Raw genomic sequence first — 23,503 nt, 5'->3', positions numbered from 1 at the left:
TGAAGGTCCAGGTCTCAAACCCATGGACTGCCACTTCTGTATAATTTTTGTAATTCTGCATTTTAAACATAGTCCTGTCTGTGAGAAGTGCTGAAAAAATACGTGTTACTTACTCACTAAACAGCGTATAGTAGTCTCGACTGTGAACTATAGAGCTTTAGTTGTCACAGGAATGAACTTAGCTCGTTTTTAAGTCAAAATTCACAGTTGCTCTTTCAGCTGGAAGTCAAAGGGCATGGTAAATTGCTGAGGTTTGGGGAGGCGGAGAGGAAGAAAGCAATGGCTGACAGATGTTTACAGAGGCATTTTGCCACCATAAGGAGTGTGGGGGATTTTGCGCCTTGCCACCGGTGCTGGTCATATCTCAGTCCACTCTGCCGTCACTGTAACAGACTGCTTGGCCCCTAACTTATCCAGATGGCTTGGGTCGCTCTCACCACTGGCATTCAGTGCTACCCAACCACCTCTGTGTGGGCTGACTGCATGGCTTTCACAGCAGCAGGATTCCAGAGGCCCACCGTGTTTGAGCGTGCTGCTCTCACGTTACCCGCAACATGGAGCACTGCTATTTTGGACAATGATCAAATTTTCAATATGGATGGCATGGCGGCTCCAAGGAAGACATTTTGCATTGTTGCCCGTCTATGTCTGTGACTCTGATATGTCCTGCCTGTTCTATGTTAGAATCTATAGCACAAGATTTAAAATGAATTTGCCTAGGGTATTTCCAGCCCTTTTTAGGGTGTGCTGACTTATTCCGAAAATGAATCTAAGAACCCTGACAATTTGAGATTCCAAACCTTTTTTGAAAAGTAACAGTTTAACATTGAAAATCTCTCCTTTTACCCCAAGCCTTCCCATCTCCCTCTTACTTGGCTCCAAGTGTGCTTCATTTCAGATAACAACATACTATTATCACTGTCTTTCCTCATTTATGCAACATTTGATCACATTTTATGTTAACTTAGGGCAGTGTTTCTCAACTATATTTTGCCAGGGCCTTTTCAGGGGCCCCTAGAAAAGAGAAAACTTTTCCCACCCCCCCTCCGCCGATGCACTGAATACAAATAAGATTATTATTGATGAAAATTGTTTAAGTATACCTACACATGTATCCTTTTTAACATTAACAACAGCAAAACACAATATAAATCAACTTTCAACAACTGTTAATTATTTTTATCGTGTTTATACGGGTTATAGCTTAGTCTAAAATGGAAAAAAAAGAATCAAGTGCACCGAAGTGCCTGAAACTAAAAGAAAATGATGAAATGTATTACTTTATTGAAATTACATTCCACATGAAAAAAACAAAGCCTTTTTCCCAGGATCATCCGCGCCCCGCCTGGCATCACCTCGCGCGCCCCCAGGGGGGCCCGCCCCACTATTTGAGAAGCACTGACTTAGGGGTATCAGACTAACAACTTAATTTCAATTAAATAATAACAGTCCAAGTTGTATTTCTTTTTTAAATCACACGAATCTGGTTTTAATCTATACCTTCATGCTCTCTGTATGGTGATTTTTTATCTGTTTTGATGCACTGGGCTTCTTGTGCTTGAGTTGTTGGTAATATGAAAATCAAAGCTCAATCACACCCTGAAGTGGACACTGATTTACTGTCACAGCGTTTGACATGATCTGATTAGCTCCTGTTGGGCAAGTTGAGGAGCAGAATGAAGACATGAAAATGAAAGTGCAATTGAGAGTTGCCGAACAGATGAATGGTAAATTTATGTTTGAAAATACCCTGATGGCACCTTGGATAAAAGTGGAGTGATATGCATTCTTTGAAAGGAGGATTGTCTTTATCACAGAAGCAGTTCAAGTTAAGGTTACAACATAAATGCAAAGCAAACAGCTAACGATAGCAGCAATGACGATAATGTAGCGAGTCACAGCAAAGCTCTTTGCCGAAATAAACCTGAGAACAACCCCTGAATGAATCAGTCAGACATGGATAGAATGGACAATGTTTTAGTCTAATAGAACTTCCTAATTAGAATTTGGCCATTGACAAAAGAAAACCACACCATCCTTCTGATGGTCAAAACTAAAACTTGCAGCCAGCACCTGGGACTAGTCTCAAATACAGCAAAAGGTAAATAGTTACAACTGCATCTGTTAGAGAAAATAAATGACAGGAGCCACTTTTTGTTGTTGTATATCAAGGTTTTGATCCACCCCAATAATATAATATGTGAAAATAAAATAAAACACTGGTTGGGGGTTTTACTCAGACATTTTTAGCTGAGGTAAAAAAGATAAATTGGTTGAATTGTTTACATATTTTAACTACTCAATATTAATTTTTCCTTACTTTTGATACCATTAGAGCCAAGATTGTGTACCTATTTATCTTCCCAAAAAAGGCATTAGATGTATATAACCTTAACTTTAAACTAACAATCGCAGACTTGGGGGTGTCACTATTTACAATGTATGTACAAAACAACGAAATTCATCTTGCAAGGCTAGGAACTCAGCAACCAAAATGTCTGACTCTGGAATCGCCCGTAGAGTTTAGAGTAGGATACACATGTAGGGAAGTCCAAAATTGTTGCATACCTTCAGTGTAGTATGGTATTATTGAATGGAGGCATATTATGCAAACATTTAAAAGGCCCATTTAAAACGCAGTGAACTATATAATAAAATGTCTGCATCTATAGATGCTTAAACATGTAGTCATAACAAAGGTGAATCTAATATCGGCAAATTAAAAAAAAAACAGGGTTGCAGAAGTAAAGACGCCTCTGACATGAGAGGTAAAACATTTGAAAGACTTGCTGTTGATAGATGAGGTCAAAATAAAAGCGCCGGGCTTTACATGCATGTTGTGGGACAGGATTTAGCAAGCATGCGTATTAATGGCGATGACCCCTGATTTGCCATGCTTGACTATAGGAGAAAGCAGATGGTGTTACGAGATGGGAGGGGGAGAGGAGGGGAGCGGCAATTTGGCTTGCAGAAAGAACATGTTCCTCGCTCGGAGACAGTTGGTTAGCTGGACCGCTGAGATGCCGACTGATGCCTGTATGTTTTCAGTCCAAATGTCTCAAGGTGGGAAACATTCCAACACAATCAAGCAAGCAAACAAAACCTGTTCAGAAACTGTAGCAAGTTTGTGTCTGGTGTCTCCGCTTCTTACAAATCTGTTACTGTTTTATGCTTTGACTTCTGGGAATGATTGAATAGTACCCCATAGCACATGCTGTAAAATCAAATGAGGCCTAAAAATTGTTAACTTTTATACAAGCGTTGAAAAGTGAACGAGAGCAGCAAACCAATTTGAAATGGAAATTCTTTGAACAAACTAAGATGAAACAAAGGCATCTGTTACATGAGGACACTCATCCTGTGTTATTTCAAGCGACTGATCCCCGTAGCTAATACCCGTGATGGAGGACTTTTTGTGTCTTTTCGGACCCCATGAGTGACACCATTGATGCCGGGTAACGTGGTGCCGCTTTCACGAGACTGTGACTGGTCGAGTGTAACGCCGATGAAGACGTCATACAATTTTGCTTCATACGCTCATGATAGGATGTTGACCCTTATCCTCCCAGGACCTCTCCACCCGACAGCTGTATCTCTTTTCCTGGCACTAAAACGTCTACTTCAGTTCCTGCATCATAATCTTTCCTATTCCATTACAAATCTCACGCACAAAAATGAGTGCCAAAACTGAGGAAGTGATCTTGAAAGACAAAATTCTTGTTTGCTTGATTTATGTGTAGCTGCGGCTGGGCAAAACGGCCCCAGAAATAAAAATGTTCTTCAATCGTATTCGACATAATTTTAATCAATTTTAATGGAATAATATATTTTATTGTTCGGTTAGTTAAAAAAAATCCTGTGGAAAAAAACTCTAATAATGAATATTGATTTAAAATAAGTATTAGTAGAGGGCTTAAAGAGATAGTCAATGTATTTTGCCATTTTTAGCAGTAAAAAGTTAATATTTTGTCTATACTGTAGCTAATTTGATGAGTAAATTATTTTACTTGTAAAAATGTTAAAGTTGTACTTCAAACCTTTTAAAAACACATTTTTCAAGTTGCTGTTGACTGAAAATGACATCACTTGTGATCCGGTAATGGCTCACCATGGCTGACGTGGTGTCATTTTCAGTTAATCGCAAAACTGGAAAAAATGTGTTTTAAAAAAACATTAACTGTTGGTTAAAAATAATTAACAAATCAACTTATTCAATCCCAAAAATGTAATTTCATGTTTTTAAGTCCAGACATTAAATCCCTGATCTTTATATATATTTTTTTCAAATATTTTAGGCTAAAGAGTGTCTAAAAATGGCTGATATTAAAAGAGTTAGTTAGACTAAGTATGAACTTTTTACAGCTAAAAATGGCTAAATAAGTGGACCAGCCCTTTAAATGGCACAATCAAGTAGTCTATACCTATGTTAAACATGTCTCGTAAACCTCTCATCCAGCATTCCGCCACCAAAACCTAAATTTCCCGATTTAGCTCATTTTCATATCTTTGATTTTTAAAATGATGAATTAATTCAACGCTGGCCAGCCCTAGGTGCACCTAATGCGGAGGCCCAAAAACTTGAGCTATCGTTCCGTAACATGCTCGGCGTCAATGGTGCGTTGCATTTTAAGTGGCGTTTGATGATCGAACCGCTGTGCAGAATAAAACTCTTATAAAAACATGCCTACATGCACATATAAAGCTCCATGAATCCATCCGCCGCATCAGTGCATTAACAACATTCCGGCTAACATGAGTGTATTTCTTCCCTTGTAAATGGTAATCGAGGAACTCCTAAAGGGAGATGGAGGGCGAATAAATGGAGGATTTTCAGCTTGTTAAATGGGGCATTAGAGGGCTTGTGACTGGGAGTTGTAGGCTATAAAAGCCAACAGTTCGGCTGCACTCATGTTTTAGTGCGTTGGCTCAAGGCTTGACAGCTTTGCTGTTTGGGTGTCGTTGAGGACCATGCCTTGGGGCATGCTTTACGCTGCTCATTTGGCACATGGGGAACTTTCAGGTCCCACCCGAAGCAGATTTAAGACCTAAGCAAAGAGACTAACTCCCAGGTGCCAGTGTGGGTCAGAGACTTGGTTTATCTTGTTCTTTCATGCCTTTCTTTTCTTGTAAACATTTTTGTTTCTTGGCTTGATGACCAGCCAACTAGGGAGAAATGTCATTTGGATTCATATTTACCTGTCATACCAGCGCATATTTTCTTCAGGCAAGCACACTGCAAATCTGGAACACTCAAATAAGAGTTCACTTCTTGGTTCAACTTGGCCAAACTTAATCTTTTTTTTTTTGTACAAAGAAACTCAATTTTTAGGGTCTTTTTGTGGAAAACAAACATTATTTTTGTTGTTATTTTATACAAAACTGCCCATTTTGGGGTTATTTTGTGCAAAACAATCTAGAAAGTTGGGGCAAACAGCCTCTTTCAGTTGATTGGTGTTTGACCCAATTATTTTTAAATTGTTGGGAAAAATTGACCCAAGTTCCTGTTTCATTTGGACCCAAACTGGGTTATTTATGACTCAATAGTTTTTAGTTTAGGTCTTCATTTGAGGTTTGTGGATTAGATTAATAGTCCAAAATATTGGGTCAGTCCCATTCCAATCCAATTTGGTTTATTTTTGACCCAGCAGTTTTCAGCATTTTGGAACAGGTGATAAGTATTACCAGTTTGTTATTAGTGTTAGTTGTTGCTTATTGTTGCCCTGGAAAAGTATGTGTGTACTTATAACATATTCCACATTGGGTTGTCACTATAGGACATTTTTGGAATCAGTCATTGTAATGATTATTCCACTGGTGAACCAAATAAAATGTATTTTGCCTTAAAGTGGATTTAAAAACATTTTTTCTCAATTCATTATGAGCTAATTCAACCTGTTTATTTCGTATTGCTTTGCACTAAGTCAACAACTGTGTAATTAAAGAATGCCACATAAGAGGGACTGATGTACTCATCAACCTTTTAGAAGCTGAACACTTAATAATTCGGTCAAGCCGGCATTTGTAAATGTTTTATTATGATTAAACAGGAAAGATAATCAGAATTTCACAAAGGACTGGGTAAATAAAAAAATAATTGCTAGTGAGAGGTTGAAATCAGAGAATTTGGACAATTAAGTCAAGCAATGGCTCGAAATTATTAGTCGATTATTAACTATTTCTCGATCATTGACGCTAAGAGACACCAAAGATCCATTTTTACTTGACTGGCTTTTGACAGCCATATAAATCAAAAATCTATTTTAACTGGTCTTGCAGTGAAAGAGTTAAAATAGACGTCGATTAATTTGATTTCGTGTGGCATATTTTTAACTATATTAGGTGTGCTTTGCCATCCTATGCGGTTGTACATAGTGGTGGAATCTACAACTGACTGGATGCAATTTAAGGGCTATTTAAAGATTTTTGGTTAATTTGCATATTTTCAATAAAGTATTCCTGGTGTCTGTTTTCCCTATAGAGCAGCACAAAAAGCACCCTGAAAGGAAAAAGAGGACAGAGGCTATGCAAAAGCCGAAAAATGTCTGCATGTCAGGTGTAATATTTTAAACTTCTTGGGAAATCACCCATGTTTTCCATGCACTATATCTTTTTTTATGAACACAATCAGCGCCAAACGAGCCTTGAGCTAATTCAGCTAATAAATCAGGGCACAGCATTTAAGTAATAAAATCAATCAATCTTATCAACTCATGTGGTCTTAAAGCGATGCATCTTTGGTCTCTGAGCAACCATGCGGAATCCTCCGAGCATCCATGCAAGTCATTTTAAGAATCCGAAGACTGTCGCGGTGCACGAACAGCACACTGGCTTGCTTTTGCAAATGAACAAAAATGTCAGCAGGCAACACATCACAGGCGGCGGTGCGGACATTCAGCATAGCATGTGTTCCCTACAAAGAAAATCTGCATGCCAGAGTTTGATTTGTGTGATCCGCGGTGTTACCCAGGGACAATAAACATTATTTCCTTCTACGATCACCTGTGTAAATAAAGATGCGGAAAAGCTTTGTTGTTTGAACAAATGTTTGAATCTGGATAACATTTTCTGCTTGAGATAAATGGCTGATTTGGAAAGCTGATGAAAATAATGAGAGCTAAACCTGTGTTCAGATTCTAAGGTTTTGGTGTGTTACTCGCACACTTAATTGTATAATTTTCTTCCTTGTGACTTCTGAGCTTGCCTTTTGACCCCCGGCGCAGAGAATCCGAGTCAAGTCAGTGAGGCAGACATTGAGAGTCATCAGAGCTTAGAAGACACAAGCGGAAAAGAGATTTCCTTTCTGAGACGATACAGTCATCTGTCATAATAGCTGTCACTATGATATGGTTCAAGGGTTCCCAATTCCCATCTGCTTGGTCTAGTCACTGAGTGCGCACACACACAAACAGCCCGGTAGCATGTTTATGTAGAAACAAGCTGGCTCTCGTCATATGCAACAATAAGTTGAACTAACCCCTTTAATATTAATATTAGGTTTTCTGTTGAGACAAACAGTTTTATTATGATGCCTGAGTTGTGTTTATTCAACACTGCCAGGCATTTTGACCATTTTTAAGACCCACAAAATATTGTATTCAAACACATTTGTAAAATGGGGCATCAATGCCATCTACTGGTGATTGTGCATCAGTAAAATTGTTTCCAAGATAGAAATTTACAGTTAGAGTTGCAATAAAGGCTCACCCACCAATCCCTGTCGAAAAACATAATTGACGAGCTCGTCAATGGCAGCGATTGAATTTTAAACAAGTATTTAGTGATTGATGGATTAATACATTTTTTTTTGCCACAAATCTTTTTTAAAACAGAAGTGATTTTAATCTACGAGTAGCAAATTCTAACAGAAACTAACAAAACAGTCTGTGTGTACATGGTTGATGTACAAAAACATCCATTCATTATCTGTAGCTGCTTATTATCAATAGGATCGCTGGCTTGCTGTTGCATATCCCAGGAGTCTTTGGGCAGCAGGCGCATGACACCCTGAACTTGTTGCCAGCCAATTGCAGGGAACAAAGAGACGAACAACCATTCACGCACCCAATCACGCCTAAGGACAGTTTAGTAAGTCCAACTGACCTGAAATTCATGTTTTTTGGAGTGTGGGAGGGAGACGGAGTACTTGGAGAGAACCATGTGAATTCGGGGAGAACATGCAAACTTCCACACAGGAAATCTCTGAACTCTGAACTGTGAGGCAGACTTGCTAACTACTCTTCCTCTGAGCCTCTGTATCAAAACTCAATTTCATTATTTGTATAGCTTCCTACTCAATCAACCTTTTACTTATTACAACTTTACTCTTGCAATATCATGTTGTTGATCAGTAGTTTTCAAATGGATGTACAAGAAATGTTTATAAGGTTTTCTGCTGGGATTAGCCAATCTAATTAAAGGCATCTTTATACAATGCCAGGAAGAGTAATTTCAAATTAGGAGTAAATTAATTGGAAAATGAAGCTTATTTCTGAATTTTGTTTGCAAAACACTGTCTGGCTTTAATCTTTTTTATATGGATGCATCTTGGAATTAGTGATGCAAATCTTGCGTCCGGCAGACGAGCCAGAAATAAAACTGATAACGTTACACAATCTATTTTCTGGAGTTATTCAATAAAATGTGCTCAGAGATTCTACTATAAATGTTGTTCACATGTTGAGTAAATCAGACATGGATGGCACAGCACTCTGTTTTAAACCTTTTCCAAATATGCTTCGCTTGGCGGTACTTAAATGCCATGCTGCCAGACGTGATATTTTTGCAAGTAGAAGAATTCTCAGAGCTTGTGTTTGTAGTAAATACAAGCCGTGAAAGTCTGCGTTGAACTGGGGTGAAGTCAGTGCTTAAACAGCTACATGGTCTAGCTATCAAATTATTTACAGCAAGTCTTAGACAAACAAGAGGCAAGAAACTCTCACGACAGCGTGAAGGAAGTGACACATTCCACAGGCAACAAAATGCTCACGCTGACACCTCGTTCTAACCATCACTTTCCAATACGCAGAGCATTATTCCGGATCGAACACTTTTGGTTTTCTTATTGCTTTGGGTTGAATTTTTAATTTGCATGCTCCTCAGAAGAAGGTGATGGACACTTAGCACACTTGAGCACAACGTCACTAGAAAAGCCCCAAGCAAGCAAGCACCGCTTGTGGTTTGACTCATTTTTGGAACATTTTCAGGAGTAGCGCCGAGCTATTAAGTTGATCGACGACATGCACGGCATATAGTTGGCCCGAAACGAGAGCCCAAGGCTGTTCTGCGGCATTCTGGACAACATCAACAAAGCCATTGAGGCAAGATTCAAGAACTCAGGGGAAGTTGATTTTCTGACTTTAAAAAGTTTAACGAGCTATAGGTCCATATTGATGATGCAAAACCTCATGGCTGCTCCTTTGTTTTTTGTCAGGCCAAGGCCAGCCTCATTGGATTATACATCACACAGATGGTGAAGGACAAATTACCTCTTCATTTTACTGGTTTATGGCTTCAACATGACGTTGGACAGACTGTTTCGACGGATTCAGAACTGCTCAGTTTAGTGGGGAACATTCCAAACAATATAAAACAACCTGAAAGGGGTTTTTCTTCCTTAAAAGAACAGACACACACACAAAAAAAATAAAACTCTTGGCTCTCATATCAATAGTGAATGAGAGGCTCATAAAAAGTGGAAGCCAAGATAAAGAAGTTACACAATGCTGTCATCAACATCTTTCAAGTCTTCATCTTCCAATAACCCTTCACACAAACACAATATTTCTATCCTATTCACATACACACAACCTTTCCATATGATCTTATCACATCTATTATTAACCTTCCAATATTAGTCCTGAGAGAGGAGTTTCCATGTCTTCACTTAAGTCTGAAGACAGCTGTAGACATTTGGAGATGTTACACATGGCTAAAGATTACAATCTTGTATTGCAACCTTGAGTCGGCTTAATAGAAAAATTCAATATGAAGAATATACAGTATACTGTGATTCAAGCTTAACTGAAAGCTATAGAGTGTGTCTCGTAAACCATTAAATCATAGTCAGACTTTCATTTCTGTCTAAAGACCAATATTGGAATATATGGTGAAAACACATGGGGGAATATTGATCAAAATGCTGATAGGAATGTTTTCAATAAAGTATTCAGTTTTCGTATTACTATTTGAAAAGTTATAGTTTGATAATGATTAGTGATAAAGGGATACTGTAAAAGTTGCTTAAGTTATAGCTTGATAATGATTAGTGATAAAGGGATACTGTACAAGTTGCTTGCTATTATATTGGTACATTACTAATGTTTTTTTTTAACTTTGTTAAAATGTATTTAAAAATGTTTGTTGAACAATTTTAAGATTTGAAGAATGCAGATGTTTTAAAAATCTTATTTTAGCCATTCATTCATTTGAAAAATCCTAACAAAAGGTTCAGTGAGTTCCCACTTCGACGGTAATCAGAATGCCCTTAAAAGTTAACTTCAAACTCAACAGGAAAATAAGTGTGTACAAACAAAAAGTGCGCAACCAAATCCTGTGCGGCACGACCGATTTGAAATTGATTCTTGTTGGTGCCTTGGTTAAATGAAGAATTAGATTTTAAGTGGCAGTAAGGTGGGTAGCTTGGCCTTTTACAGTTTTTGTTTGCATGACTACCTGATAGTTCTGAGGTTTTACGATAGACTCTCAGCTCTGGCCTGAGGTCGACTTAAACAGTCTGCTGGTGAGGAAGCTTTAAAGGGCTTCAGGATCGGCCATGTCAACAAAGGTGGAAGAGCAAAGAGCTGAGAAATTTGAAAAAGTCTGTCATGACAGTCGTTTGTCGCACTTGTGTGAGCGCGATAGAGTGCCTCGTTGTCATGGTGAGGAAAAGCCCTGCTACGAAATGAAAACTTAGATAGGGTCCAGCTCACCTGAGACCTTAATGGGGGAAAGTGCTTTAGCAAATGAATAAATGGGAACTTAATACTGAAGTCCAGCGTGTGCAGGTTGACGATAAATGATTGCCCCATTCCCAGACCTTTCTCCATAGATCAACATATCATTCTTGTTCCAATCAAATTCCAGCACTCTTGCATGCAGCAATATTCACAGATGAGTGAACTGTACACAGAAGAGCTAGAAGTGTTTCTTGGATGACAGTCACTTTATCAATGTTCACAAGATGAGCCTTTGTCTTCTTTGTCTTAGTGACCATGTTAAATTAGCTCCCAACAGATGGGTTCTGTCTGGATGCCAAGCTGTCCATGAGAACAATTTGTGTGTATTGAAGCCCGTCAGGATTTATTTTTGTGTTTATCTCTTTCTATGTTGTCGTATGCTTAATTAATTCCATCGATAGCGCGAGTGAGACTCTGCTTCTCGTCTTTGCCTGTCTAACCGTTCAGCTGTCAGGTGCACACATGCTTGAGCGGGTTTGTGCACTGGTGTGCAGATGTCCGAGTGTTGTTGTCCTGCCAGTGAGCAGGTCTTTTGGAGAGCAAAGTGGAGGGGAGGACAGCCGCTGTGTTGGCGAGGCCAGCGCAATCCACGGGGAGTCAAGTACGACAGAACGTGTATACGCGCATGTTTTGCAGCGAAAGGTGTCCACGGTATGTTGTCTCTAAAATCCGAATGTCCAAATTTAACATAAAAGCGTGTGCGTTCTTTGTCACACGTACAGTTTATCTTTGCGCGTTGCACACCCGATCCGCGATGATGTCATACGCAGCTGCTGCCTGGCTGACAGACAGTTTCCGCACCACAACATGGGGCCCTATGGTCCGCCTGTCAGGCCGACTGACGGCTGAATGACACCAATGAGAGCCAGCCGTCCCTCCGCCTTGGAGCCATGCACTGAGTGACAGCCAGTAAGCAGCCAGAAAGGGTGTCCCTGAACCCGAAAGTAATGTCTTTTAACTTTTTCTCGCAGCTTTTCTTCCAATCACCCCTTTCTTCTGCTGTCCCTCTTTGGCTTTTGCTTGTCTTCTGACCCTCTTTTCAAGCGATCTTTTTTTCCACCTCTTCTGGAGGCACTTTTCCACTCAGTGAGGGTCTCTTGTTTTGGCTTTTTAGTGCCAACATGGAGGTTAGATTTGAAACTGTTGACTTCTTAGCACGATTACCAAATACGAGTTTAGGAGCTTGCGATCCAGATAGATGAATTTCAGGCATTTTAAAGATGCAAGATGTGACTTTCTAAATAAGCCTGGAACTTCCATTGGAAAGTCGATTTTTTTGACTGGAAAACTCATATTTGCTATTGCTAAGTCACATTGGCCATACTGATTCTGAAGATCCTGGACAAATTAGTTTCATTTGATACTACACGCAAAAGGGAAAGAATGGATAAATTGGGAGAGCAGAAGTTATTTTTCCAGAAACATCTGAAAGGTCTTTGTGCCAGCAGCCCGAATGTATCGCTGACAGACCCATCGGCACAGTTGGATCAAGCAACTGTTCTCAAGCTCTGTGCCCTGCTTCCTCTCACGCAGCCCACCCAAGTGCCTTTCAGCCTGGCACACTGCCTCCAAGCCCACACATCCATGTGACCCTGTAACCACAGTCCCCAAGAACTCTTTGTACCCACTGACCCCTAACCTCTTCACCTACTATCTCACAATCCCTTCTGGGTTTTTTTGTTTTGTTGCAACCACGAGCAACTATCACTACAAATATTGGCTTTACAGAGGTGGAGCAAAAGTTTGTTTTTTATTATTATAACCCCCCTCCTTTTTTGTTTTACTTATCTTTGCTCCTTACGCTTGAGTGAGTGAAACTGTAACAAGACAGGATAGGATGTGTGACAATGAAAGAAAACCTGGACACACTTGTCCCTTCACCGAGCACTTCTAGCAAACCATTTTATCTCACTAAGTTTCTGTCTCATTTGTCCATCATGTCCTTTCAATCCGTCTTCATCTAAGTGGCGTCACACTCGCTCAGTCAGTCAATCTCCATCCCGTCTAACGCCGATGTCTAAGTCTCTCGCTGTCTCCTTCTTTGTTGTGTTGCTCTGTGTGCCTTTCCTTTTTGCCTTGTGAGAAACTCTTAAGGGCTTTTGTTACGAGCTGGAGTCCCTTCTATAGTGACCACTGCTGACTGACAGCCCTTGAAGGGGTCTCTTCATTGCAGGGGCCAGGGAAGGCATGAAGGAATGTGTGTGTGTGTGTGTGTGTGTGTGTATGTTTATGCATTTGGTGGGGGTCTAACTTGGTCAAGCTTGGATATTTACCAGTAATACACTCAATATTATGTACACCTGCATGGTCTAGTTATGACAAATTTTGCCTTTAGAAAAAGAGAATAGCATGAAGCTGCCAAAGTGGGGTAAGCATTTTTGATAACCAAACGCATCATATTTACTTGTAAATATGTACCGGTACTTGTATTTACGAGTACGTTTTGTATTTATATATATTTGTAAGCTAAATGCTAAAAACGTGGCATTTTTTTCCCCATAAAATTATGGGGTATGCTCGTCAACAAACCGTGGCATTACGGGAACTAATGCTATGTTTTTAGCAATTCGTCTACAAGTACGTTCAGATGGATTTGTAAGTGCATCTCAACAATTTCTAAAATACTTTGAACACATTTGTAAAAAAATTCAGATACATTTGAACATATTTAAAAATGTTTCAACACATTTGAAAATAATGGTTAAACATACTTGCAAATAGGCATAAATGTACTTGTAAGCTAAAATCTAACAACTGCATTTTATAACATAATGCTGAAAGGTATGCTTCTCAACACCCCACGGCATCATGGGAATTCATCTCATGTTTTTTAGCGCTTAACCCACAAGGACGTTTGGACATATTTGATAGTGCATTCGAACGTACTTGGAAAAAGGTTGGAATATATTTGAAAATACGTTCAAATACAATTGAACATTTTTGAAAATGTGTTTGAATGTATTATATAAAATATGTTTGAACATGTTTGAAAATATGTTTGGATGTCCAGTGCAAACAGGTATTTGGCATATCAAGGTTGCCAAAATTCTTGTAATATCTAAGTGTGTATGTACTGCAGACTGAACACTTGAACCACGGCTCATATTGGATCCCATTAGCTGGTGAACCCGCTCTGGTGAAAATATCCCTTCAAATATTCATCACATGCCGTGAAAATGTTTGTCCAACCATGTGTACAAGCAGAGAGAGCGCCTGTGTTCCCGCGGGTTTGTACATACTCATGTGCGTGAGTCGTTTTCCGCTCACATGTGTTCGTCCTCTCATGTATAGCCTTCATTTTTCTTCTTGAAGGGTTACCGTGATGTTTATCTCGGTGACAAGGACAAATAAACCCGGGCAGAGTCAATCTAAGCTGGGCAATCAGCGCTAAAGCCTTCTACAATTCTGCCAGACTATTTATTTATCCTCCATGCTTCCTTTGAACCCTCCCACCCTAGACACACACAGATACATACGCAGCGACTAGGCCGTTAGTTCATTTCACAGTTTGAGTTTGCTTGCTCGTTCAAGCAGAAGGAAGCTTTTATTCCAACATTTTCAAGTAATTACTTCAATCTTCACAATGGACAAAAACAGCCGACTATATTTTAACGGAACACAAAACAGACCTAATCATTCTCTGTCAGCCATTACAGCCAAAAATCTAGCTGGGATTTTAATCAGAACGATAAGATCAAGTGCTCTTTGCGATGGAAAACAGAATTGGGGACAGGAGGCGGAGCATGGCATTTATCAGGGGTTGACCTTTTGACTGACAGAAAGCCCACGATTTGACGGACAAATGTGACGGAGTTGTGAGGCTCAGAAAATGTCCACTTGAATTCAAGCTGAAAACCTGCTTGGTTTTCCAAGTTTCTCCAAGTCTGGACAGTGTCAGAAAAGACGGAAATTTCTATGTGAATACCTCGCAACAACCCAAGTCAAACATCAACTCCTTGGCAGCCAGAAACTCAAAGCCATACAATAACACAAGCCAGAGACATTCCATAGCACCCAGTGAGAGTGCTTGAACTATTGCAAAAACATACAGCATTCACCCCCCAAAAAAAACTGAACATACAGTATGTGAGCTCAGCATTTTACACTTCAAAACACATTACCGTTGAAATTCATTCCGAATTGGGAAAACAACATTACCACATGCACTCCTGTCCAAAAAACAAAAAGTTGATTGATTTATAGTAAATGGCTGACAATCACAGCGGTCAAACATGTCAAAGGAAAAGCAACAAGAAAAGTTGTCTTCGACTGGCAGTCGTGAGAATGCACAGCAGATTTGCGGTCATTCATTTCAGTTTTCCACTCATTGGACGCCAAAAAAATGAATGGACCAAAGGCGCCGTGTGATGTTTATTTTTAGGCTGCCTTCTTGATGTCAGCAGGAAACCTTTTGAAATGATCCAGCGCAACGCCTCAGACAGAGATTTAGTGACCAATTGTCATGTGACAGTCTGTTGCGCCATCTCCCAGCAGCTATCGATCTCCAAGGCGTTCTAATTACCCATAATTGGACCAAATTTGATTTAATTGCCGCTGATTGGCTGTAATTGGGGCGGTGGACTAATCTGATTCAAGATCAGAGGAGCAGGAGTCCTGTGTGGTTTCAAAGTGGGTATTCCCTCATCCCTCGCTGCTGACCCGAGATGTACACATCAAACATAACTGGTGATTGCTGCCAGTCATTGCCCTGTAATGGAACTAAAACAAAAATGTGTTCATGTTGTGCAGAAATTAAAATCAGACTCTCTGTTCAAACAAAGTTCTGGAACCATCTAAAACATACGGAGTGTTCTGAAAGGCACAGGATGTCCTAAAGAGTGATGGCAAGTAGGTAGTAATGTAATACAACATGAATCACGATTTCTTGCCCAGACCTTCTGAATTCCTAATTGTGCATGAAGCTGTGCAGCAGTCATGCTAAATTATAACATCCCTGACAGAAAGGGAAAAGTGACTCCGCTCACATTTTCATTCGCTCTGACGACGGCGTGGAGAGAAGGAAGAGAATTATTTGTACTGGCCAGAAAAATCTCTCCCGCCTTTTTTTTTTTTCTTACTCACTCATCTTTTGTTCTTGATTTTGCTCTACCGGGTTGGTCGCGGGGCAGATGGAAGCGATTATAGCGCAATAATAAACCATGGGGAGGAAACCATGGGAGTAGACGGCGGGATCACAGAGGAGATGGAGGAGGAGGAGAAGGCCGGATCAGCTGAGTGCTCACGGGCCAGCACACGTGTCCGTCAGGCCCACGGATCAGCGCCTGTGCTCATTTCCATCACCTTGAGAACTGAGACCTACATCACACCGGCAGGCACAGAAACAGCGACTCTTCAACTGGAGACAAACGATCACAGTCCAACAACTCTCTGTATCTACCGTAGAAGGATAGAATCTGGTTTATTCAGTTCGCCGCATTAGAACCTCACTTTTTGTGTCCGTGTAAAATCATAAGAATCTAAATCAGTGGTTTTCAAAGTGGGCGGTACCGCCCCTCGGGGGGTGGTGTGAACTTTCAGGGGGGCGCTGACGAATAAACAGGCGAATGGGGGGCGTTGAAATAGTGAAGGGGGGCGATTGAGCAATTACATTGAAATGTGACGTTGGTGTTTGTAGAAAGACCGGAAAAATTGATTGTCTGTAATAAAAAGTCGACAAAAAACAAGCTTTATTGAAACAAGAAACGTTGTCTGCTCGAGCGCTCACGAGCAGCGCGCATATACCGTATATCACTAACTGTCGCGAGTTTATCGTCGATGCAGGCGACTGGGGAAACCACCACCATCCAGTCAGCCGCAGAGGAGCACACAATAGCGCGCCGGCAACGCTTAACCACAGACGTATGCGCACAGCGACCGGCTTAATGCATCAGCTATCAATTTTTATGATTCGAGGTGAACTGCGCATTGGTCTATTTAAAGAAACGAAATTAGCGAATAATATCTGAGGCGCCTGTCTTCTATTTATTTAAGCTTCTCTCCAGATGCAAGTCAGTTTTTATAGCTGCCAGAAAGCAACTATACGTGCGCGATTTTCTCATCATCACGACAGAAATCATTTTAGACGGTAAGCTCAATGCTATCTAAAAACGAAATTTTTTGGCTCTAAAAACAGTTTGCATTTTTTTCAGGGATAACCATGGCAGCTTCAGGAACATCGAAAAAGAAGTGCAGGCAATACTCTGTAGAGTACTTGAAGTATGGATTTATACAATCACCGACCAATCCGCAACAACCCATGTGCTTGGTTTGTGAGAAAAACTTTTCAAATGAAGCAATGAAGCCGTCTAGGCTCCTCGAACATTTACAGAAGATTCATCCCAATAAATCCGGTAAAACATTGGCGTTCTTTCAAACTCTTCGAGATCAATTTCTGAAGCGAAAAACAATGAATATGTTTATTTCCTCATCGAAAAATTCAGATGACGGTCTGAAGGCTTCTTACAACATTTCTTTGCTGATAGCGAAAGCCGGCAAGTCCCACACTATCGGAGAAGACTTGATTCTGCCTGCAGTTAAAGAGGTTATTAAAACAGTTTTGCACAAATCTCCTGAACAAATCATAAAATCGATTCCTCTCAGTGACAACTCAGTTCAACGAAGAGTGGACAAAATGGCTGAAAACGTCGAAGAGACTCTCTGTAAGATGTTGATGACAACTGAGTTTAGTTTGCAATTGGACGAATCCACTCTTCCGGGAAATCAATCACTACTTCTTGCATATGTACGCTTCATCAAGGATGGATCTTTGTGTCACGAATTATTGTTTGCACGTCTCCTGGAAACAGATACCAAAGGAGAATCACTGTACCGAGCTGTGGAGGACTATTTCCAGGGAAAAAGCATTCCACTTATAAACATCATCTCATGTGCTACAGATGGCGCCCCGTCCATGGTTGGTCGCCACCGTGGATTTCTAAGTTATTTGAAGAAAGCTGTTCCGGAAGTCCTCACAGTTCACTGTGTGATCCATCGACAACACTTAGTGGCAAAGAATTTGAGTGAGAAGCTAAATAAATCCTTATCTATTGTGATTACTGCAGTCAACAAAATCAAAGCAAATGCTCTCAATTCTCGACTGTTCCATCAGCTGTGTATTGAAAATGACGAAGATTTTCAATGCCTGCTTCTCCATACAGAAGTTAGGTGGTTGTCAAAAGGTAACTGTTTAAAAAGGTTTTACACACTGTTTAACAGTGTTCTGGATTTTTTTCAAGAACCCAATCCTGAGCTTTACGACAAACTGAAATCGAGTAAGACAGATATTGCTTACCTCACTGAAATGTTTTACAAATTCAATGAAGTGAATTTGCAGCTGCAAGGTGATGAGACTTCGTTAATCAAAGCCAAGTCCGTCCTCTCAGCATTCCTCTCAAAATTACAGCTCTACAGCAGAAACCTTGGACGACGCGAATTCCGTCAGTTTCCTTGTTTGTCTAACTTGGAGAAGGAAACGGGAGTGAAGGACGATGACATTGCCGTGTACTGCGCTCATTTAGCAGAACTCTACAGAGATATGTCAGTCAGATTTAACGACATATTTTCTCTTGAAATCCCTGATTGGGTGATCGATCCGTTCACTGAACCCAGCACAGAAGTGCCAACCCATCTAGAAGAGGAACTTGTAAGTTTGCAAAATGATGAGGATCTGAAACCAAAGTTCAAAACCTCTTACCAAGCCTTTTGGATGCAAACAGCGATCCCAAAACGCTATCCAACCCTATGGAAAGCCATCAAGTTGTTTTTCATTGCTTTTCCGACTTCCTACCTGGTTGAAAGGGGGTTCAGCGCTGTGACAAGGCTCCTCACCAAACAAAGAAACAAACTTAACATCACAGAGCGCGGTGATCTGAGACTGCTCCTGACAAACCTTCATCCTGATGTTGACAGTCTGATTGCAATGCACCAAACCCACCCATCTCATTAGGCAGGACAGTTGTTAATGGTTACTCGTTCAGTTTTACAATTTATTTCAAGTTCAGTTCAAGGTGTTGTAATTGAAGAATAAATGATAACCTTTTTTGTTTATTAAAATTGTTTTTTTTAGTCTTCAAACTGTTTGTGATTGATGAATCAACCAATTCTTGAGACATTTAGCAATATAGTCGTTCTAGCGTTCGTTGGAAAGGGGTAAAGAGGGGGCGTTGGCATTTTGGCCCGGCGGTGAAGGGGGCGGTGGCCAAAAAAGTTTGAAAATCACTGATCTAAATGATCTAAAAGATTTTCGAATGGACACGAAGTAGAACATGGAACATGAAGTAGCAAAATCAGTAAGGATGAAGTGAGGGGGCATTGAAGAGGATGAAAAGGGGCAAGGCCCTTGGCCCTGATGATATACTGTACCTGTAGAGGTATGGAAGTGTCTTGGAGAGGTAACAGTAGAGTTTCTGACTGGGTTGTTTTAAAAGGATCTTAGATAGTGAGAAGATGCTTGAGGAATGGAGGAGAAGCGTGCTGTTGCACATTTATAAGAACAAGGGAGATGTGCAGAGTCGTGGTAAGAAAAGAGGAATAAAGTTGATGAGCCATACAATGAAGTTATAGGAAAGAATAATTGAGGCTAGACTAGGGCAGAGGTAAACATTTGTGAGCAGCAGTATGGTTTCTTTCGGGAAAAAAAAGCAGAGCAGATGCACTGTTTGCCTTGAGGATGTTGATAGAAAAGTACAGATAAGGTCAGAGGGAGCTGCATTATGTCTTTGTAGATTTGGAGAAAGCTTATGACAGAGTGGCCAGGGATGAACTGTGGTATTGTATGAGGAGGTCTGGAGAGGCTGAGAAGTAAGAACGGCGAAGGACATGTGCAGGGAGAATAAGACAGTGGTAAGATGTGCTGTAGGGGTGCCAGAGGAGTTCAAGGTGGAGGTGGGACTGCATCAGTGATCAGCTCTGAGCCCCTTTTGGTTTGCTATGGTGATGGACAGACAGACAGACGAGGTTAAAGAGAAATCTCCATGGACTATGATGTTTTCAGATGACATTGTGATGTGTCGTGAGAGTAGGCAACAGGTGGAGGAGAAGCTAGAGGGGTGGAGGTTGGCCCAAGAAAAGAGAGGAATGAAGGTTAGCAGCAGAAAGACAGAGTATATGTGTGTGAATGAGAGGGACCCAAGTTGAAGAAATAAAGAAGGTGGAGGATTTTAAGTATTTGGGATCAAAAGTCTGGAGCAATGGAGAGTGTGGAAAAGAGGTGAAGAAGCACGTGCAGACAGGCTGGAACTGGTGGAGAAAAGTGTCAGGTGCGATGTGTGATAGAAGAGTTTCAGAAAAAAAAAAATCTTTTTAATTATCAATTGTCCAAATACTCTAAATTCTGAATGTCACCTTCTCAAAAGTAAACATTCTCCAATTGATGTTTACCTCTATGATAGCAGACTAATCATCTTTGTGTTGAATCAAAATCAAATCGAAACATTTGCTTTTACATTGGAAAACAATACTCAAGGATTTTACATAGAGTGGTTTCTGACATATTATGGGCAAAATCCATAAGTCAAGCAGTTAATGTCTGTTTTCTGCACTGTTAATTTGGAATGTCCTGTTTTTTGAAAATATGGATGGAAAAAGAGATTATGTCTCTAAACTGGCTTGGGAATGCCAGTGAATCGCCCCGGAGGAGTGGGACAAAGTGGCTGATAAACGGAAGAGTGACATCTGTTTCTTTGGTACAAAATGATCGACATTTTTGCTCTTTTTCTGACATGGTATGGACCAAACCAATAACTGAGTTTTAATTTATTTTAATTCATGTCTGTTTTTGAATAAACTAATGAAAAACAGCTTTTCATCGATTAAAATCTTAGTGGCAGCACTATCCATCCATTCATTTTCTATTGCCTCATGTGGGTCACTGGCTTGCTGGTGCCTATCTCAGCCATTTTGGGGCAGTAGGTATGGGACACTCTGGACTGGTTGCCAGCCACAAAGAAACAAACAAACAGTCACACTCACAACTATGGTCAATTTGGAGTGTCCTTTATACTTAGCATGCATGTTTTTGGAAAGCGGGAGGATAACCGGACTGCCCAAAGAAAACCCACGGGGAAAAGCACGGGGAGAACATACAAATTGCACACAGGAAGGCCAGGGCGGGCTAGAATTGAACCCAGGACTTCTGACCTGTGAGGCAGACGTGCTAACCAGTCTTCCACCGTGCCCACCTGGGATAAATTTATATCAACTACTGACTGTCAATGTCAGTGAGGAACACTGTTTTGATCTTGTGTTTTTCCCCTATTGTTGGAATCCCAAGGGAACAAAAGATGGAAAATGTCTTCATTTGATAAGAAGTTGTCAACCACGTTGTCTGACTGCTCACTGTTTATAGAAACTGCTGACCATGTTTTTGGAAAAATTCTGCACTGAATGCCATTCTACAATCTCCTGTACAATGGACTAGTACCTTATATTATAGCACTTTGTAATCCCCTTTCCCTCCATTTTTTTTTCTTCAGGTATAGCACACTTCTGTCTTGTTCTCACGCCAGGCTGACAGTAGTGCTGACTTGTGCTGCCTATCATCAGTCACAGTGTGTTTAACATCTGCCCTACAGGTCTGTCCTGCTTACTCCCTCTCAGCAACCGATAGAGCTTTTTGAATGCCGCACCACCCTTCTGCCCTATGGCCAGGATGCACCAAAAAAGATTAAAATAAATAATCGGGTCACGTGTGACGGCCAGCACATTCATGGTAAAGAGGGACTAATCTTGTTATGAAACAGTCAAGCGTTGAAAACAAGAAGAAGTGACTGCAGCTTGTGGGGGACAGAGGTTGAATGGGTTAATGTGGAGTGTGTGCTTAGGTATCAATGTCAGCATGTGTGTACACCCGTCAGAGGCAGCTGGTCGGCGGACGAAGGCAAGAACCGGCCACCTCTTCAGAAGCTCCGCCCCTCCTCACCTCTCACCTTTCACCCCAACAGCAGCATAGTAGGACTGTTGAGGATTCAGGGGGATGCTTTCTGCCCACATCAGCATCTTCTCTGCCCTCCACATTGCCTTTGAATGTAGTGTGTGGCATGGGGGTGGCGGATTAACACGGCTGGGATATGCACATGGAACATATGTGCATTTTCCCTCACTTTCAAGAGCAAATGAAAAACACAGGCGGAATGACAAAAACCAAAAGCATGTGGACCAGTTTAAATTAAGATTTATATTTTTAAAAACAGCAGATTTGGGGGGGATGAATCTAATATACCCAATCCAGATGTGGCAAATATAATGGTTGCCCTCTCATTATAATATTTGGTTGTGGGCAAAAACAATCAAAATGCAAAAGGCGCTGAGTAAACACTTGCATCGAGAACAATTAAAGGCTATTTCAGTGACTGCAATCACTAAAATGCTAAAATATGCTTGAAATATGCTGGTAAATATGATGTGACATTCAAGCATGCAGGAGTATTTAAAGCTATTCCCTGCAGCCATGTTCCAAAATGGCACAAAATGCAAGCTGTCAGTGAACAGAACAGACATTAATTGTCCATGAAGGGACAAATTTCCCCTTGAAGGCATTCTTGGGCAGCACTAGTTTTCCAGCTTGTCCTCTGGAGGATTTAGTGGAATTTCATTAGATACACTTGTGCCTGCTATTATACATGTTATTTGTTTTTTTATTAATTGATTTCATCCCCGCATTGAATCAAGCATTACCAAATATTACAATGCTTGGGCAGGCTGTCACTACCATAGCTTTTGTGGTTGAAGCATGTGCATTGAATCTTTGACCAGGTCAATTACTGTGTACCTTTTAATTAGCAAACACCCATTTAGAATTTACTGCGGTTCGACTGTTTGCTAAGATACACAAGTACAGTTTTTTTGATAACTTGACTATATCACTAAGTTCTTGATCACATAGATCAGCGGTTCTCAAATGGGGGTACAAGTACACAAGGGAATAATGTGAAAGAATTCAGGGGCATGTGATAGTGAAAAGTACAGCATTACTTTCAAAAAATGATGAATTGTGTCATAGGCAGTCCTTTGCAAAACTTTGTTTTAAGTTTTATAGGGATTTGCATTGTCATTGGCGATGGAATTTTCCAACAGACAAGCCAAAAATAAAACAGAAGATGTTACACAATTTATTTCATGGAGATGCAGAAAAAAATACGCCTATAGTTTAAATGTTGTTCCAAAGTTGAATAAATCTGACACAGCTGGTACAACCCCGTTTTTACTCATTAGTTGGTGTTAGTTGACAGAAAACAAATATTTCATGTGGGGTACATCTTTGAAAAAAAGGCTAAGAACAAGTATCATAAATTATAAAATGCCTACAAAATCCCTTTTTTTCTTTCTTTTGGAAAGGAGAAAAGCAGGAAGTAGCATATGATGCCTTGTCTTAAATGAAGAGAAAACTCATTTCTTTGACAGCAACATCAAACTTTGCCAATTCATATCTAAGTCGGCCTATTTTCTCATGTCCTTGCTTGCAAGACTACCAGGCAATCTGAAGTGGCAGCAGGCAATCAGACAGAGCACAAATACATAGCTAAATAGCTACCAGTCTACCGGAATCATCA

The 23,503-nt window shown here is 40.4% G+C and overlaps 1 long non-coding RNA gene across 1 annotated transcript; it reads left to right on the top strand.

Moving 5' to 3' along the window:
- Nucleotides 1-16,460: 16,460 nt before the first annotated feature.
- Nucleotides 16,461-19,028, top strand: LOC148406524 (uncharacterized). Its single transcript, XR_015864064.1, has 2 exons — nucleotides 16,461-17,040; nucleotides 17,105-19,028. It is a non-coding gene; the product is annotated as an uncharacterized LOC148406524 (long non-coding RNA).
- Nucleotides 19,029-23,503: the final 4,475 nt, after the last annotated feature.

This window comes from Hippichthys cyanospilos, chromosome 21 (genome assembly GCF_059441005.1).
Source record: "Hippichthys cyanospilos isolate Australia breed blue-spotted pipefish chromosome 21, RoL_Hcya_1.0, whole genome shotgun sequence".
Lineage (NCBI taxonomy): Eukaryota > Metazoa > Chordata > Actinopteri > Syngnathiformes > Syngnathidae > Hippichthys > Hippichthys cyanospilos.
The sequence above is the reverse complement of the archived record's forward strand: the minus strand, read 5'-3'. Positions and strand labels throughout refer to the sequence as shown.